The following is a 20393-nucleotide window of genomic DNA, read 5'->3' as shown; positions in this document are numbered from 1 at the left end:
TTGCTTTTACAAAAGGGAATAATTCTTCATTTGAAATAGAAAAATGTTTTATCAACTTGTGACAGTCCAGAGGAAGGGAACTGTTTGGGCTTTACAATATAACTACAATTTATGTTTTCACTTTAAATTTGCATGTAGGCACGAAAGATGTCATTCTAACTGACAAAAATTATGGAATATGCTCTCATATTTATAGGTTCATTCTCCTTTCTACCCTGCTACAGCTTTTTCAATAACTACTCCAAATTGTAAATTATTTGAAAATTCTACCAAAGCTAAAACATAGTTGTGCTCTTTTAAGATATACTTCTGTTCTATATTAGAAATTGGAAGCCTGGCCAACAATTTGACATTTCAGACATTTAATGAAATTTGAATTCTTACTCTTGATATTTTTACACCATATCATGTTGCACATGCAAAAGCAATAGATTCAGACCTGAAAGAAACTTCTAAACAAAAAATAAGGACACGTGAGTCTGCCATTCATTTCCAGATTGCTCTGCAGAACTGTTCCTGTATTCAAAATTATACATTAAAATCTCTACTGTCCTCCAGAGAAAATCTCCTTCACTTGGACTTACCATATCATTGGAAAGTCTAGAAAACCAAAGCACTTGTGAAACAACTACAGAAAAACTTTTGTTTTTAAGTAAAACTGTTTCTCATTGCATTACAATGGACTAGGAAGATGTACACAATACCTTTGGAAGTTTAAGCTTATGTGACATTATCCTATTCAAGAACTACAATTAAAACATTCTTCCTCAATTGCTTGCAAACATCTGATGGTCTCTGCCTACTTTACAATTTACTTATTCATAAAAGACATTTTCTTTAAAATCCCTTTATAAACATTTAAAAACAAAATGAAGGTCACATTTTGGCTGAAATTGACATTATTGCTCTTTTATTCATTCAAAATATCAAGGTAAGAATAATCTGCCCAAGAGTATTTTAGCCACTCTGACAATGCTAAAATTCTCTCTGCATCCAAAAATTAGTAGGAATTGCAAAAATTTGAGGTTATGTGAGTTTCTTATAAGTATTCTACTCCATACCCCAACTCTTGGAAAAATGGACAGTAGGAATATATTGTTGAAGAAAAGTTAGAGTCACGCAGTTAGCAATATCTAAATAGACTGGAAGCTCTTGCAGCAGAAAATTAAGATGAAGCCATGTTTACTGCTATCTTGCTTCTTTTACCAGAAAGGCACACAAAAAACATTTTTCCTTCTGAATGTGAATGAATACTATCTGGTCCTGGTGACAAAATACTTATTAATGTTATTGATTTGTCCCAAAGTATCTTCTATTGATTCATTTGGAATATTTCTTCAGAGTCATCCTCCAGAAAGAAGGGGCAGTGCTTTTCAATACATTCATCAGTGACCTAAGAACACTGTCAGAAACTTTGCTGACGATACAAAATGGGGAGGAGTGGCTGACACACCACAAGGCTGTGCTGCCATTGAGTGAGAAGACCTAGACAGGCTGGAGAGCTGGGCAGGGAGGCATTTTATGAAATACAACAAGGGCAAGTGTAGAGTTTTGCATCTGGGAAACAACAGTATAGGTTGGGGACTGAACTGTTGGAGAGCAGTGTAGGAGAAAGGGACCTGGGGGTCCTGGTGGACAGCAGGGTGACCATGAGCCATCAATGTGCCTTCATGGTCAAGAAGGCCAATGGCATCCTGGGGTGTATTAGAAGGGGAGTAGCTAGTAGGGTAAGAGAGGTCCTCCTGCCCCTCTGCTCCGCCCTGGGGAGGCCACATGTGGAATATTGTGTCCAGTTCTGGGCCTGTCAGCTCAAGAGAGACAGGGAACTGCTGGAGAGAGTCCAGTGCAGAGATGAAGGGAGTGGAACATCTCCCTTGTGAGCAGACCAAAGTTGATTTAGCTGAATAGCCTCTCTATGATGGCTATGAGTATCATCAAAAGATGATACTGATTATAGAATGGAAGCCTTCTTACACTTCTCTATTATATTGTTCTCTCTGACCCTGCTCATTTCTTTTCTTGGATGGACTGTCCTTCTTGTATGAAAGCAGTGCTCTTCCTTTGGTTATGCTTACTACCTTCCTCTTAACGTACTCAGTTAAGAGATGGAGGAGGAAAAAAATCAGCACACAGGTTATGGTGTTGTACCATGCACTCTCTACTTTCTCCTCATGAATTCCAAATATTTCATTTTCTGAAATAGGCACTGGTGGGCACTGGTGTTTGCAGTGTTGCAGTTAATCATTCATCATAGCCCCAGGATCTCACTATGAAGTTGTAATAGTTCAGATACTATCACTTCGCATTTGAAGGCTTATGCATTTTTGCCTCCATGTGCAAGACTTTGCATCTACCTAGACTGAATTTTATCTGTTGTTTTCATTTCTGATCATTTAGTCTTGAAACACTTTTCAGCAAAGCAAAAAAAGATGGAGAGTGGCAACCTGCATAGGCAGCTGTTAGGTGATTGTCACTGGAGACCTCCTTTGCCAGGAGGCAGAGGCACCCATCTGCTGATCTGACTTTGATATCTTGGGAGCTCTGCTGCTTGCCGGGTGATATTGCAGAGACTTCTGAGGCTTACGCAGCCCTTGTTGTTCATCACGTGGGCAGCAGTGAGCACATTGAGAGTGACTATGGAGCTCTGGGGAAGGGGTAAAGGCTATAAGTGCCAGCTGGTTTTCTCCTCAATCCTTCTAGTGAAAGAGAAAGGTTCACAGAGGAGTGGATATAACACCTTACTGCTTAGCTGGTGTAAGAGGCAGAGCTTTGGCTTTTATGACGACAGGATTCTCTAAGAAGTGAGAACTACTGCGAAGAGACTCATCTGATCAAGTTGTGCAAGATCATCTTTGCTAACTTAGTAACGAAAGCTTTAAACTAGGCACAAAAGGAGAGGGTTGCTACAGCCTTAAGAGAGTGGAGAATCATCCAGGGGACAGCAGGGTGGAGAATGCTATTTCCATTTCCTTATAAAAGTGGTGTAACAGGGGCTCATCTCCAGCGTTTGCACATGAATGAACACAGCCTAGAAAACAGACAAGAGCAAGTAGAAGCTCATGCACAGCTGCAAAGCAGTGATCCCACTGGAATTATAGAAACACATTGGATAGCCCGCATGACTGGGATGCTGCAACAGACGGATATAAGCACTCAGGAAAGAAGGGCTGGAAAGGCAAGGAGGAAGAGAGATGCACTGTATGGAAAGGGCTGAGTCAAATGCACACAGTTTTGCTTTGAAACAGAAAAGGAGACATTCAGGAGGATGTGAAAATATCAAAAGACAGATCAAAGGACAAGTGGTGTTCTGCTAAGAGTCTGCTATGGACTTTCTGACCAAGTACAGCAAGACAATGGACTAAATGTATTCCACAGACCTCATCCAATCTAAACTAATCTAGGATTCTGTAGTCTTTAGAGCTGGCCTTTTATCACTATTAGCAATTCAGTTATTTTATTCTAGAGGACTTTCAGAGGTCCTTGGCAACTATCTTCTGATGCAGATACAATATACAGTAATATTCAACATGTCTCCTACAGATAAGCTTTTTCTATAGCCCTTTTATTCTAAAATAGATCCTTTGATGATAACTCAGAAAGTGGGGTTCTAGCACAGAAAGTGTTCCAGTTTCTTCCACTATTATCAGGAACACAAACAATTAATTCTGCATAGTTCTTACATCCTTCACTTCCAGTTCCAGCTGCAGTGAAGATTAGGTTTCCGTCTACAAAAATTCATTTCTTAAGGACCATTAAATGAAAATAATCGTTTCAGTGGCCTTCAGTTTTCCTTCAGTGGAGAAAACACCAGGAATCTCAAAACATTGGTAGGTATAAACTTTTATAAAACCTTTTTGTAATTTTTCATGCTTTTCCCGGTTGCTTATATACTTAGGGGAAGTGTAGACAGATGTGCCAGAATTGCAAAGCTAACTCAGGGTGAGAAATGGAGAAACAATCTTCACTGGGGTTGTTGAACACACTGAAAGGCTTGAAGCTCTTTATAAATGGGGAGGAAATTAAAGCAATCTAGAGAGATTGGTGACAAATCGTTAAAGAATCTCTGCTATCATAATCTTCTGTGGATGTCTACCAGTCAAAGAATTATTTTAGATAATAAAAAAAATTTAAAATTACACATTTTTCTGTCTAATTTTTTTTTTAAAAAAACCCAGTATTTTATTTTCTAGGTGTGTGATAGCAGATCCTTTCTATCATATAGCAATGACTACCAGCAAGGCTAAAATGTACCGTTCCTAATGCAAGTCCTGTTTGAACAGAGCTTTTAGAAAAAGATCTTCAATATTATCCTAAATATTGTTGTCAGGAAAAGTATTTCATGTCCTCAGTGCTAGGAAGAGGTGCTCTCTGTGAGAGCAAAAAGAAACGGCTCTATTTAAGCACATAAAGACATATGCATTGGCATAAGCTTTTTTCTTTTTCTTGTTCTTGCTGCTGCTTTTATGGAAGTGTTACTTTCAGGTAGCATGTCATCAGCTTTTTAGAGGCATAGAATCATAGAATGGCCTAGGTTGGAAGGGACCTTAGAGGTCATCTAATCCAAACTCCCTGTCACGGGCAGGGACGCCTCTTAACTAGGCCAGGTTGCTCAAGGCCTCATCCAACCTGGCCTTAAACATCTCCAAGGAGAGGGCATCCACAACTTCTCTGGGCAACCTATTCCAGAGTCTTGCCACCCTCATACTGAAGAATTTCTTCCTAAGATCCAATCTAAAACTCTCCTCCAGGCTGAACAATCCGAGCTCCCTCAGCCTGTCCTCGTAGCAGAGGTGCTCCAGTCCCTAGATCATCTTTGTGGCATACTTCCAGCTCATACAGTAGACTTCAGCACAATTACAAAACAGACCAGTCCTTTCTGTGGTGCTTTCCTGTGTTGGTTGAGGACCCTGAAAAGTTGTTTATTTAAACCTATAAAATGATTTCACTTAATGAATGGAGTGATACTGCTCTTCTGTGAAGCTTTTTTTGAATAGTGAAAATACACCAAAGAAACAAGGATACTGAGGCTAGAGATGACTATTAATCCTCATGTCTTCCCTCTCTAACTCAAATGACTGATCACAAATGTTTTAAAAAATATTAAAGAATAATTTGACTTTGCACCTAGAAAGTCACAATTGTACCCTTTTTGAAAATCACATGAAACTAAACTAAAAATTCAAAATACACTTTCCTTTCCAGCAGAAAGGGAAGCAAAATGCTTTCCTATGTACATTATGTCTCACTATATATCTTAAATTTCTGCCCTTTTCTGAGGTATTTTAAACATCAATGAAGACAAACAGATGTGCTGTTGCATTGCAGTCTTGGTCATAACAGCCTTATTACTAATTTTTACTGATACAATTTAAGAACAGATTAATTTAAATAGGTGTAAGACACATAAGGAAATCATCAGAAGACATGTACTACAGAAGCCTTTTTTGGTGATGTTGACTTCAACTGTTTAGACAGCAACCAAGTTTCTTCAGCAACTGTGTCAAAGCAGTAACGCAATGCAAAAAACACAGAAGATGAACATGGCATAAGACATAAATACTGGGTTTGATCAGTATGCCACTTCTTGGATTAAAACCAATAGGAAAGACACAGATGATCTTTCAATCAGCTGTAAAAACAAATGAAGCATAAACAAATCCCAGAATTACGTGTTAAGTATGTATGCATTACAAAATAAACAAAGAGTTAAATACTTCATTCAAAATAACATATCAAAGCAGAATTTTTCATAGATAGCATTTATTCTGAAACGGAAATAAGCAACTTTGAATTAAAGTTGATTTACTGATGGAAATGAAGTACTGTAGTCTGAACAGTAAGACTTCTTTCTGGCATATTGCTTAATTTTAAAGATCCTAATTTGTGTAGCTGGAAAACAATTCCTATTTGGATCAAATAACAAGCACATTACCTTCTCCAGGAAGCACGTCTGTAGTTTCTAAAGTTACTCTGTGAGCATACACAGGAAAAAAAAATTCTCTTGAGCACAAGTATCACTTGCCTTTTTAAACTGAAATTAGACACTGTTTGCTCATCAAATATAGACAATAGCGCCTGTCATGTCAACCAGATTTTGTAGTCTTAGATCTTACCAGATAGCCAATCCCACAACATTTAAAAAAAAAAGAAATACTGTAACAGGCAACTCTGATAACAATATCACTATGCTATTTGCTACCTATGCATCCGATGCAGTATTATTTGCAGTTTTGATCATAAATAATGAGGAAGAGACTAGCTCCAGAGCTTCAACATTTTTAACCACAGTTTCTGAAAACAGAATTAAACTCGTTCAGACCAATTCCCTAAATTGTTCTTTGTAGGTCCAAAGAAAAGTGCAGCTCATGCTGAAGCACTAGTTCTGACATGCAGTTAAGAAAAATTCTTCGTGGCTTTTGTACATGCTTGGATTGCTTACTACCTGTGCTGTAGACTGGATTAGATCTCTGTTTCCAGAGAACAACTTAATTCATTGTGTAGGGATCAAAAATCCTGAAACCAACTTTAGAGTCTAGCAAAGTCTTTACTTGGAAAAGCAAGTCTCACAACAGCATAGATAAGAGGTCCCACATATGTTTAAAAAAACCTTCATCTGATATATTTGGTGGATAAGCTCCACAGTCAGAGTCAGAGGCAGGCAGCAAAGCATTTCTATTTTGATTAAAGCCCTCTGTCCTTACAATAAATGAACATTTCACTGATCCCAGAATGGTGGTGGTAACTTCTCAGGTAAGCATTTCTCCAGGAAAAGAGCTGCAAATCAGGCTTTCCTAAACTCAAATTCTGACAGCCTTTGCAAGTTTCTAATGGCAAAATACAGATAAATCATGCTAGATCTTAGTTTCTGCAGGTTCACCTCCTCCAGATTTGCAGCTGGTTTGGACTGCTCTCTACCATCTGGGCAACTAAACTCTGCCTACGATAGATTTTGATCCCTTAACGGGCAGTTGAAGAACAAACTTACATGTATTTCTGGAAGGCAATCATGTGTCAGAAAGGTTTTAGCTCAACATAAGGACAACTGAGAGGTTTTTCTTTGCCTCAGTGTACAAAAGTAAAGAGTGTCCGCATAGCTTTAAAATGTATTACTTCTATCTAAAAGAAAAAGCTGAACAAAATTCAGCTGAAATTTAGTATCACGTACCACAAGGTTGAAATCTATTTCAGGATGGGAAGATTGTTTTGTAAATGTTTTCATTTCTTTTTAGCTGCATATTAACAAAATATGAATTCAGACATGTAACAAAATCTCCACAGTATAATTTAAGTATAGTAAATTAAATACTCCTGGAGATAAGAGAAAAAAAAAAAAAAGTAGTTGGTACACTCAGAAACAACCATGAGAGAGATAGGTGGAGATTATAGAGTATGGGGAGAAAGTGTCCAGGGCTTGATGAAGAAAGTCATTAAAAGAAGAGAAAGGCAGCAATAGAAGGAATCTTCTGATAAAGCAAAGGAAGAGATAGTAATTTTTTCTTCTGCTGCCTTTGTTTTCATTACTTTATGTTCTAGCCATTTACATGTTTCACTTACTAATCAACCCTAAATCAAAGCTTATTTCTAGATAATTTTTCGAAAGGTAGTCTTGACTTTTTCCTGAGTTAAAGTCACATGTTATTAGGTAGCAGAGGATTTCTGATACAGGAAGGCAATCACAGAATCATAGAACCATAGAATGGCTTAGGCTGGAAGGGACCTTAGAGATCATCCAGTCCAACCTCCCTGTCATGGGCAGGGATGCCTCTCAACTAGATCAGGCCACTCAAGGCTCTGTCCGACCTGGCCTTGAACACCTCCAGGGAGGGGGCAGCCACAACATCTCTGGGCAATTTTTATTCCAAAGTCTTGCCACCCTCGTACTGAAGAATTTCTTCCTAAGGTCCAATCTAAATCTATTCTCCTTCAACTTAAACCCATTTCCCCTTGTCCTATCAGTGGACACTCTTGTAAAAAGTCCCTCCCCAGCCTTCCTGTAGGTTCCCTTCAGGTATTGGAAGGCAGCTATTAGGTCCCCCCGAAGTGTTCTCTTTGCAAGACTGAGCAATCCCAGCTCCCATAGCCTGTCCTCGTAGCAGAGGTGCTCCAGCCCCTGGATCATCCTTGTGGCCTCCTCTGAACACGCTCCAACAGATCCATGTCCCTCTTATGGTGGAGACACCAGAACTGGATGCAGAATTCAAGGTGGTGTCTCACAAGAGCAGAGTACAGGGGGAGGATCACCTCTCTTGATCTGCTGACCACGTTTCTCTTGATACAATCACTTTAGTGTCCTTAATTTAAATAGCATTTTAGATATTTTCAATATGGCTAAGAGGATACGGCTTTGTCTTCCATAAACATTACTAGAATCAGTTAAAACAAACCATCAAGTGTGAATCACAACATTATCAGTTCAAGAGATGTTTACCTAAAAGCAAAATTAATAAAATACATTAGTCTAAATGTAAAAGAGCAAGTACTTTTCACAGATGAAACTAGTTACTAACAGAATTTCAGCAAAACACATAATTCAAAAAGAATGGGAGGTATTCAGATAAACATAAACAGTGACTTTATCAAATATAACTTACAAACTGTTTCTTCTCTGTTATGACAATATATTAGTAGTCTTGTACAACTTCAGGAATACAAGAACAGCATTTCTATTTGAGAGCATTATCTTCACACATGCATTGAAAATAATTAGTAAATGACTCACGAAATCATGCAGAATGAAATATACTATCTCATAACAAAGTTCTGTGTTTAAGCAAGATAACAGTTTTCAGAAGCCTTCTTTGGAACTTTCATTATATGGAAGATATCTATCACAACACAACAAAATCAGGAGTAGGACGCTACAGGTTATAAAAGTTTTGTGGGTAAAATAATTTTCTTTTATTATGTCAAATAGTAGGACTGAAAAAGCAGACAAGTGTTTTAGCATACAGGCCCTTCATCAGGTCTATTTGAGCATTTGAGACTAGAAAAATAGTAGCACGGGCAGCATAGGACTACCATCTCCTATCCTGCTTTTGCTGCCCATTTGATAGAAAACTTATTTCCATCTCCATAAAACTCTATACTCCATCCATCCATCCATCCATCCATCCATCCATCCATCCATCCATCCATCCATCCATCTATCCATCCATCCATCCACCCTTCACAATACTCTAGGTGTCCTCTGGGTAAACTTTCACCTCTTTAGCCCTCAAATATGACTGTCTTTCTGCAGAACCAGAATAAATGCTAGAAGCCTCAGGGTGTAAGTGGAGGTGCAAAATTTATCAGGATGCTATTACAGGAATGTGGAGGGAACCAAACCTGATGCAGCCTTGTCTGTCTCCTCCGTGCTGACTCTTCGGAGTGATCACCACACTTGCGCTCTCTCTCTTGTTTGGCACTCAGGTTAAACCCCAATCAACTTCTTCCTCCTCCTCCACATATTGAAATCTATCTTATCATTTTGTTATCCTTACTATGAAAATTTTCACTCAGGCAAACAATAACTACAACCTTTGCAGTCTGTCTCCCAAACATCTCCCTGTGACTTTTTCAGCTCATAGGGAATACTCATATTAAAATAATAATACTCTTTTTGTGGGCTCTAAACCCTAAATCCATCAATTTCTGTCCTTGTAGTTCCAAGTAAAATTCAAGTCCAATATTACAGTCAATTCTTACTGATTTATATAAACTTAATTTGGTAAACTGTGATGTCCTCCTCATACTGAAATTAGACATGAAATCTGAAACATTGCAGATTGGATCAGTTAGTAAGACAACCAGGGGAGTAATCAAGACCAGTAGGAAAATAATAAAGGGAGTATTCAGGAAAAACTTTATGAACAAATTCTGACAATCTCAGAAAAAAAAAGAAGGCTGTAATGGACCTCTGCAGATCATGTGCTCCAGTTCAAAGCTGGACTGGAACAGAGCTTTGGATGCAGCTTGCATCTACAGCCTTGTTAATACTGCCCAGTCTGTGGCTAGGGTCCATTGCCATAGCTATGCTCTGCTGACTCAGCTTCATTCCAGAGCATTTATTTCTTAAGAACCACTGCAATTTTATTCTGTTTTCAACAGTCCAGAATCAACAGAACATGGGTTTTACTTATTACTGCCCTTCACTTCAATCTCCTTTTTCTCAAAACTGAGGAAAGTGGTTGCAGTGGAACTTTGCAGACACATCTCCTTCCATCAGCAGCCACCACTGACAGAGGCTTCATGATTCTCACAGCCAGGTCTAACAGCTTTGAAATTCAAAGTAGGACCTTCATGAAACTTTAACTTGAAACTGAGGCTGATGAAGACTACACACCCAACCTTTCCTGAAAGCCATTAGTATTCAGAACTAATAAGCCAACGATGCAAAAAGTTTATATAAAATCTAGTGTTTGCCACTCACATTACTGTAAAAGCTAAGGTGAAGAAAAGGTACTAAAACTTCTTTTGCTCCTCAGAGCATTGACCGAAGCAATTAAACAAGAAGGAACTGAAGAGCTTCAACATTTTTTACTACAGGATGATTCCACCTCTAATCCTTGTTACTGAAAACACATACATATGCGATTCTTACAGACAACCTTCAGGATATATTATATGTCTTAGTGAAAACCATGTGTTTTATGGCTAATACCAGCAATATCCAATATTCAGTATGTACTATACTCCATCTTTAAACATACTACTGTACTTTATATTCCTCTTCATGTTCCTATACGGACATAGTACTTCATCCACCATAGAAACATAACCAACCATGGCATGAATAGCAGCAGCTGCTTAACAGGTTTTGGCAGATCTAGCGAAAGGCTTAATGAGAAGACTGGCCAAGGTAGCCAAAGTCAGAGATTAATTAAACAGTGAGAATAATGTTACCCAACCTGAAAATTTGACCAGGATATTGAGGTAACTTGTTAATCAAACTGCCATAATGCTTTTAGTCTGGTTAAAAAATAATAAAACAACCACTCTCTATGTCACTGTCTACTAAATCATCAGTTGCTCATTCACCTGCCTCCCTCCCTCAATCTTTTTTTGTTTCTTGGCCGATTTTAACCAAATTCAACAAAAAAGTAGAAGTCTGAGAAATACCACATCCCTACAAACTTTCTAAAAATGAGATAGACAAGAGAAGAAGAAACCCTATTTATATCTCCAGTGAGAGTCAAAGAAGACATTAGATATCAGAAAACCTATATGACAGAAAGACTTTGTAAATGTTTCTGTTACAGAAAACCTTCGGTCTAATCACTGCTCATCAAACATCTAAGGCAATCAACTTTGAGAAATAAACCCACAGGAAATCCTGCTTATTTAATTCCAAGTCATGAAAATAATTAAAAACTGTAAGAGGTCACGACCTGGGATCTGTATCTCATGTAAAAGGCATTATTTTTCACAGGAAAGAATAAATCTTACAGGGTTATCCAAGAAAGAGGATCTTTGTACACCCAACTTTTCTCTGTCTTTTGACAGAGGCTTGGGTTTGTACAATATGCTACATCCATTTCTTTCTTTCAGCTGTTCCTCCAGAACTCTTTTCCTCTAAGCTTAAAACATACATTCTTGCATGAGTATTCCCAACACTAAGTATACTCACACACATCTGTATAATTACAAACCTATTACATTAAGTGAATTTTGCATCTTCATATTGTGACTAAAGTCTTATGATTATGAATAGAATATAAGCTGCTTTTAACCACAGAGTTTTCAACCAGGAAAAGGTTGCATATTATCAGCAAAAGTGTAACGGCTTAGAAAAGAGATTTTAAATGGTTACTTCTAATGCTGGACTTAATTTAAATCCTTTTATTTTTAGTTTAACTCCATGCAGTGGTTCTTACTCCTTGGTGGTATTCTCAGCCCATGTGTACTTCATGGCATAATAGAAAGAAGGTCTGTAACTAATATATGAATACGACATTTGTTCAGAAAATAAACAGATGTTCATCTTTGCCAAAGTGGCATCGGTTGTGAAAATGCATCACAGTAAAAACTTTGAAAACCCTACCTGAATGCAAACCTTCAGAACTCTATGGCACTATAGTTCACTCGTGGGTTACTCATTTGGATGTGAATGTGCAGGCCCCGGTTCATCTCACCAAACACAGACAGCATCAGCCATACCTACCTGGGCCCTCTCCACAACGGAGAGAGGCAGACGCTTCTAGCAGATCATTCATCTCCTCCTCAAGTAAGAGGGTATTTAAGATAGGTATGGTGAAACCATCCATATCTCTATAAAAGGAGCCTAATTGTCTGGTGTTGGTGCAGTCAAATCACATTCCTACACTTTGGCAATATCCTGTTTTAGGAACTGATGTGCTCATCCTGATGCATGATCAAAAAATATGCAGTGTGAGCACCTGTTGGTGGAGAGACACTAAGTATCATGCAGTGATGATGGATTATTTATTTTTTTTATATCCACTTGATAATGAGTCAGTAACCCACTGATAACTAGTTAGTAATTTTCTTTCAGTTAGTGAAATTATCCAGGAGAAAACACATTTGAATTCACAAACATTAAAAACTTGTAAAAGCAGTTCTGTGTTGGGACACTCCACTTTCTCAGACGAAAAGTTATTATCATATTTTCAAGACAAAATGAAGTGTACAGCAAAATCATGGATCCGTTCTTCACTAAATTTAACTTTCAGTATGCAAAATATAAACTGAGAAAAATTTGGAGCTATAAACATCAGAGGTATACTGCTGAAAATCAGATATTTATAGAAGTAAAGTAATACGATATAGCAAGAGATTTTAAAAGTACTAAAAGTTAGCTTCTTAATATTACACAAGCACTAGTTTAACCTATGCAACTTAATACTGCATTTAATCGCAAAAGCAAGTATAATCCAACTATCAGAATCTAATATAATAATTATATATAAAAATGAACACTTACATTTAGGTTCTAAAATAACACAATCCCTAAATGAGGACAGAATCAGCCTGAAATATTGCACAGAAAACTAGACGGGGGAGAAGCTCAATACCTCCATGTAAAAAGTAAAGAACAAACAAAAAAGAACTCAATTATTAATATGCCACTATTTTAATATAGGTATTGAAAAATATTTTACAAAACGTTACTTACCTTAGAGATCTGAAAAAATGAGGACTTCTGAATAAACTACAATCAGTCTCTTCCAAAGAGAGAATTGTCTAACTTTTCCACTACTTTCAAATAGGGAGTGGAAGATATTTTAGGCCTGGCCAAATATCACTGGAAGAAAATGCGTTCACATGTTTGGCTGCATTTTGCATTCCATCCTGTTGCTCTGGCATACAGACGCAGCTAATTATAATCTGTGACATAAGCGGCTAATTCTACTGCTAAAATCGTTGTGTACTGACTCCAGAAATGAACTGCCCCACTGTAAGACATAATCAATCTATAATGCATATTAAAATGGCCCAACCTGTCATGTAACACCAACCAGTTTATTAAATTCTGAGAATACGCAGCACTTCATAGGATCTGCATGTAAAAACTATTAACATTGTCAGCTGCCAACAGCACACAATGCAAAATTAGAAACAAAAAAGGCTTCTACTCTCTTTTCTGAATCCAATATGTAACATCAAACTGAATTTTAATAGTAATTTTTCCTGAAACTTTTAATCTTAATGCTAACATTATTCTAACTGTAATCTATACCAACTGGTACATAAAGTCTCTTAAAAAAAGTAAATACATAAACCTATAACACCACATATGAATTTTATACAATAACTACACTAACAATTACCAATCTTTCTGCAAAGTCAAACCAGTCTTGGTATTTAAGAACTACAGATTCACAGAATTGTTGGACTTGGAAGGGACGTCTAGAGATCATCTAGTCCAAATCCCTGCTAAAGCAGGACTGCCAGGATTGCATCCAGGTGGGTTTTGAACGTCTCCAAAGACGGAGACTCCATGACCTCCCTGGGCAGCCTGTGCCAGGGCTCTCTCACCCTCACAGTGAAAAAGTTCTTCCTCATATTTAAATGAAACTTCCTGTGTTCCAGCTTGTGCCCATTGCCCCTTGTCCTATCACTGGGCACTACTGAAAGAGTCTGGCTCCATCCTCTCTGCACCCATCCTTTAGATATTTATAGACATAAGAAAGATGCATATGAATAGCAATATATCTATTTATGTATATATATACACACATATATAAAAAGTTGCATATACTACACATTTTAAGACGGCATCATAAAATTATAAGACATCTTTTTTTCATTTAAGTTTTCCATCTCAAAGGCAGAGACAAGAATTTCAGCCTGGCACTGCTCACATTAGGCTGACTATACAAACACTAACCAACAGACTTTCTATTCAACCTACGATATTTTAGAATCTGTGCTGGTAGCTGTCTGCAATTTAAAAAGCATTAAACCACATATTTTTAGGATTTACAGAAGAAAAGTTTTTGCTATGCAAAGCATTGCAATCATCATCCATATGTTTGGACAATTTCATTCCTCAGATGAAGATCCTACCAGACATTTAACAGCTGCAGATCATAAATTTATGGCTGACACAAATCCAACTGATTACAGACTAACAAGACACTTTTTTCCCCTTTATGAATTCTGTGGCCTTTAATCTTTTATCAGACTCTGTTTACATATATAAATGGAGAAGTTCTTTTCTATACAAAGGAATTAATTCAGCACTATCTGACAAAAATGACAAATATTTTTTGTAATAAAATATTCATCATTATCTGTAAAACAGCTTAATCTCATGGATTTATGAAAGATAAACTGGAATGAAAGCAATTGTACATTGTGTTAATACCAAAGCTTTTCTTTAATTGAAATTCCCTTTAAGTATTCGAGGAAGAAACTTATAAATGTCAGATACTTTTGAAGGGTTCACTAGGTGATTTGGTATTCACGTTCAGGGATCTCCTGCAAAATCTTTTGTACATTTTTGGAGAAAACCAAAGGATCATATGAAACTAGACAGAAGATTCCAAAAAGCAACATTTTAACTGCATTTTAATGTTTCCTTTGGGCATATTTGTAAGTATTTGATTTCCTGATTTATAAAAATAGACTAACATAGTACCCAGCTACAGAAAGATATGAGATTGTATCACTCAGTAGCTCTCTTACGGACAGAATGTTGTTATTTTCCAGGTATGCTTATTCTTCTTGTTCTAGATTCATACTGTCTTTTGTCTGCTCTTCTACCTATCTGCAAAGTAGATATTCTAAAAATTAAAAGAAAGAAAATACCTCAGTTAGTATCTTCTGAAGTTCTCATGAAGTAGGACTGAAGCAAGAGCAACTGTCAGCGAGTTCTGGATCATCTGAAGGCAGCTGTCTTCCGATTTGAATGTAAAGAATGGGAACAGAAAGGAAAAGAAATCATGAGCGTGGAGAAAGAACAAGATGCATTTCTGAATTGCTCTCGACTACTTTACTAACGTTTTACAAGTGATGGACTAAAATCCACTAAGACTAAAATTGTGGAACACAAATGAAACACTGGACATCCAATGCTGTTTGTACTGCAAATCATAGAATCATAGAACAATTCAGGTTGGAAAAGACCCTTGGGATCATCGAGTCTAACCATTAACCCTACACTACAGGTCACCCCTAAACCATATCACCCAACGCCACATCTAAGCGACCCCTGAACACATCCAGGGCTGGTGACTCAACCACCTCCCCAGGCAGTCTATTCCAGTGTCTGACCACTCTTTCTGTGAATAATTTCTTCCTAATGTCCATGTTCATGACAGCATAGTTTACAATAAACGAGAAATACATACTAGTCAAAAATCCATGTGAAAAAGTAATAAAAAATATTTCTGCAACAATGTTAAAGTTCCATCTAGCATTAGGATGCATTACTATAATGAACAATGACTTCAATTATGGGGTTTCATGGCATATGCACAAAAACTATGTCTTTCTCTTTGTCAAGTGATTATCTTCACAGTTTAAGAGTGATGTCTCGTTCCTCACCAAAAATTGCCAACCTCCTTTTTAATTGGATTTTGAAAGTCAATGACTGAAGACTTAGTCCTGGAAAGGTAACTAAGCAAATGTATTTTCTGCCAGATTGTCAGAGTTCACTCCTAACAGCACTTGACTAACTACAACTACTTGCAAATTTATGCCATGAAAAACAATGACAAAAGATAGACAAACTGTGGTTTGAACATTCTATCATTAAAAGACAGCACTTTTTTTCCAGAGCAAAAAATTAGAATCTTGACAATAATTCTGTGTATACCTACATGATTTCAAGAACATCCGCTTCAGCCTCAAAATACAAAACAACATAGTTGTGGAGAAGATAATGACTATCATGTATCAGTATAGTTCATCTAACTAAACCAGACATAGAAGCTGCACTGCAAACGATAGTTAATAATGAGGTTAAGTAAGAGTGGAAGTCCTCTACATGCAAACATTTATATTCTAATAAGAATCTAACAAGATTCTAATAAGAATCACTGAAAGCAAAAACTAAACTCAAACAAATTCTCAAGCAAACAAACTGGGGAGTAATTTCATTAACGGCCAGAAAATATAAAAGGTTAATTAGATACTCTAGATTTCCAAGAACTGAGGAGAAATGTCCAAGTCTTCTTGATTCTTGTTCTTGTGCATGCCAGTCAGTTGTGAGCTTAAATAATGATGCAGCAGAAAAATCAGCTTTTGATTTTTTCCAGTTTTTGTGACTCCCACTACTGTTAAAGACTCTAATATGATACAAAACAAGAACTGCAGCAATTATTTCAGTGTTTCCTTCCAAAGTATTTTGAGTTGGTTATGTCTGATGTGCTTTTTAAATTTGTACAGCACAGGATGTCAGGGCATTTATTGATAGACTGAGACCTTGCCCCTTCCTCCGAATAGGGCTATGGTGAATATCTAGAAAGGCATGTCAGCCTCTAAACTTGAGAAAAACAGTGAGCCACAGCAAAACCATAATCTTTCACACATAAATAGAAAGAAACATTTGAAAGCTACTGTTGCACCTATTAAAATTATAAAAATGTGATTATTTGAAATAGTTACTTAAACAAGATGGAAAATACTCTAGTAAGAATCTTTCAGAATATAAACACAGGATCTCCAAATACACAAGGCTTTAAGGGAGATCTGCTTAGATCATTTAATTATAACGATATCTATAAAAAGGTTCAAAGTATCTTTGAATCATAGAATAGATTTGGCTGGAAAAGACCTTTAAGATCATCGAGTCCGACCAAGTGGCTGTCAAGGCAGCCACTAAACCATGCCCCTAAGCATGACATCTTCTCATCTTCTAAACACCCCCAGGGATAGTGACTCAACTACCTCCCTGGGCGGCCTGTTCCAGTGTCTGACAACACTTTCAGTGAAGAAGTTCCTCCTAATATCCAATCTAAACCTCCCCCGGCACAATTTGAGGCCTTTTCCTCTCATCCTATCACTAACTACTAGGAAGAAGATACTAACTCCCACCTCACTACAGCCTCCTTTCAGGTAGTTGTAGAAAGCAATAAGGCCTCCCCTCAGATTCCTTTTCTCCAGCCTAAACAGCCCCAGTTACCTCAGCTCCTCCTCATAAGACTTATTCTCCAGACCCTCAACCAGCTTTGTTGCCCTTCTTTGGACATGCTCCATCTTCTCAATGTCTTTCTTGTAGTGAGAGGCTCAAAACTGAACGCAGGATTCAGGGTGCAGCCTCACACATTAGAGTATGAACAAGAATAAACTAAAACAGAAACAAAAAAAGAAAACCTGAAAACGACTATGCAAGATAAGATTAAAACAAATGGACTTATAACTCAGTGCGTCAGTGCACAGCAGGTCCTTGTGTCTAGTTTCTAGGATTTTTTCCAGCTGTAAGCACAAACAGCTGGCTGTGAGTTTATTGCCTGATCATCTTTGTAGTATTTCAATCTCTGCTTCAGGTGTTATCTCCCAGTTCCTTACTGCCACACTCCTCTATGCTTTCTTTTTTCCACATTCTGTCACATGGACTCACCTCTCCAGTATACTCAGCAGCTTCAGAATAGGAACTTTTATCACCTACTGTTCACCTCCTCTACTCACTCTCTTTTCAAATTTACATAGGTGCAAAATGAATTTAATATAATATAACATATGATGAATTTATGTAGATTGAAACTGTCACAGGGGGCTAGTTAGGCTGCTTTTTTTTGTTGGGGGGGTATGTTAAATTGTATCTCCTACTTGGATTGCATCTTCACACAATTTGACTAAAAAATATTTAATTTCTGTGGGTTTAATTCTGCATGATCCTTTAGAAAGGTTAAGCAGTGAGGCAACAAGTGAAATGCAGCATGTGTACTTTGTGCTTGCTGTGAAGAAGAGCCTGATAGGTGAACTGAAACAGATATAACACGGGATAAATTGCTCTTCTAAGAGCAAACAGGTTTGTAGACCTGTTTGCTAAGGTTTGTAGACCCTTTCAAAGAGTCAAGGAGGAAAAGAGTATTTTGGAGTCTGTGGCTTGTGTGAAGTCTGGAAGACACAGTGGAGAGACTCTGCTACAGTAGTATCTTAAAGGCAGAAAATGTTGCCTAACTTCTGGACAAGAGACTTGAGTAAAGTGCTTTTTAACAGGTTCATTATTTTATGCATTGCAATTTTTATTTTAGGATATGATTCACTGTGCACCTACTCACACCTCCATCTGCAAGCACTCCGTGACAGGCAGAACAGGATATTTACAGTTGTATTCCATACAGTGTGTCAAATCACTTCTACAACTGATGTCAACAGCATTGACAATCAACAGAAAACCATATTTCATGTCCTTTGGTCACCTTTGACATAATTTGTCCTTTATTAAAAAAACAAAAGAAAAAACCCAAATCCACTAAACATCCAAAGCAGGATAGTCTAGTCTTCTGCCTTGGGGTTCCTGAACTACAAATAACTCAGGTGAAATACATCACCCAGTACAGGTGGCCATATGAAGCAGAAAACTGAGTAACTGTCCCTCAGTGGTAGAATAAGTTCAATATGTATTGCAAGTTCTGCCTCTGTACCCATATTCTCATATCTCATGAAGTTTTATACAGATACAAACCCTAAAGAAGATGATGAGTTTACCACTCTTGCTTTCTTCCTATTTTGTCTCTTTATCTTGTTTGCTTCCTTACTCAGATGTATCAGAAGTATAGCTGATGGAGAGATATAAAAGCCCTCCCCATTTTTTAATCATTAAATGTTACTTTCAGTAACATAATACATATTTAATTCTGACATCACCAAGCAGGTGTATCTAATCTGCATTTAAAATAAAAGCATATTAAAGCATCTAAAACTCTGTTTAAATCCTGTGATTCAGTGTTTACTTCATTAGTTAATATAGTGTTTTCATTGAGTAGTAGCACGTGTCTTCTGAGAGAGAAAGAGAATGGGGAAGGGGGAGAGGGAGGGGGAGGGAAGGGAAGGAAAGGAAAAAGGAAAGGAAAGGAAAAAGGAAAGGAAAAAGGAAAGGAAAAAGGAAAGGAAAAAGGAAAGGAAAAATGTTTCCTCTTCCAAAAGTTTTAGAAAAAGAGAAGTGGAAATATGAAAACTACAGTGCTCTGGCAAGGACGCTGTAACCATGGTCCCAGAACTAATTCCCTGAAAGACTCAATGCTCAGAAAGTTTTAGTGGATTGCAGTTTTATATTTGAAGCAACTGACTACAGAATTATATCCACAGGAGGAATCTGCATTAGTTTAATTTTCTGAAAACTGCAGTCATCAATAACAGTGAAAAAAAAGATGGAACACTATTTAAATACTTAAGATAAAAGATACAGTAGTAATATTGTGCTTGTTCCCTGTTAAACAACTGTAAAAAGTTATTGTGGGATGGTCATACTACAAAGCAGCATGTAGGCTCAAAGAGAACGAGTAAGACTGGCTGCTCACGTAGTATAAACTAAATTAACATATTTGTAATAATTTGTTATGAATCCTAAAGACAACTGGTTTAATTTCTTTTGTGGTACAGGTTCAGCTTTCAATATCACAGACGTACTTGCAAAAAATGAACTAAAATGTAAAAGCTTACAGAAAAAAATGGAAGAAAATAAATAAAATTGAAGGAAGAATTAACCCAAAGGTATTTTTTAGCTAATATGTAAAATGTGATCATTTACCTAACTAAATCTTGCTCCAGGAGAAATAAGGATGTTAGCATAAATCAATGAGTAAGCTAAACAAGCATATACAGAATCTGTATCCTAAATTTTATTTAGCAATAATCTAGACAAAACTACGTTTTAAATATTTTCTTATTACATGATTGCCTGCATTCACATGTTCTACTGAATATTCACTGTGAAAGACAAACAGGAATAACGAAGGCTTCACTTGTATAAGTGTAAGAGACTGTGTTAACTGAAGAAA

General features: G+C 37.1%; 1 protein-coding gene across 1 annotated transcript in view; it reads right to left on the bottom strand.

Annotated features, from left to right (window-relative positions):
- LOC104276782 (gamma-sarcoglycan-like) overlaps positions 1-15345 on the bottom strand; it is a gene marked incomplete at its 3' end in the record, with an annotated part of 38732 nt that extends 23387 nt beyond the window's left edge. Inside the window, exon 1 of the mRNA XM_009873215.1 lies at positions 15253-15345. The remainder of the gene's footprint in view (positions 1-15252) is intronic.
- Positions 15346-20393: the final 5048 nt, after the last annotated feature.

Source organism: Apaloderma vittatum, unplaced genomic scaffold (assembly GCF_000703405.1).
Source record: "Apaloderma vittatum isolate BGI_N311 unplaced genomic scaffold, ASM70340v1 scaffold4790, whole genome shotgun sequence".
In the NCBI taxonomy this organism is placed as follows: domain Eukaryota; kingdom Metazoa; phylum Chordata; class Aves; order Trogoniformes; family Trogonidae; genus Apaloderma; species Apaloderma vittatum.
This window is presented reverse-complemented; position numbering and strand designations above follow the sequence as displayed.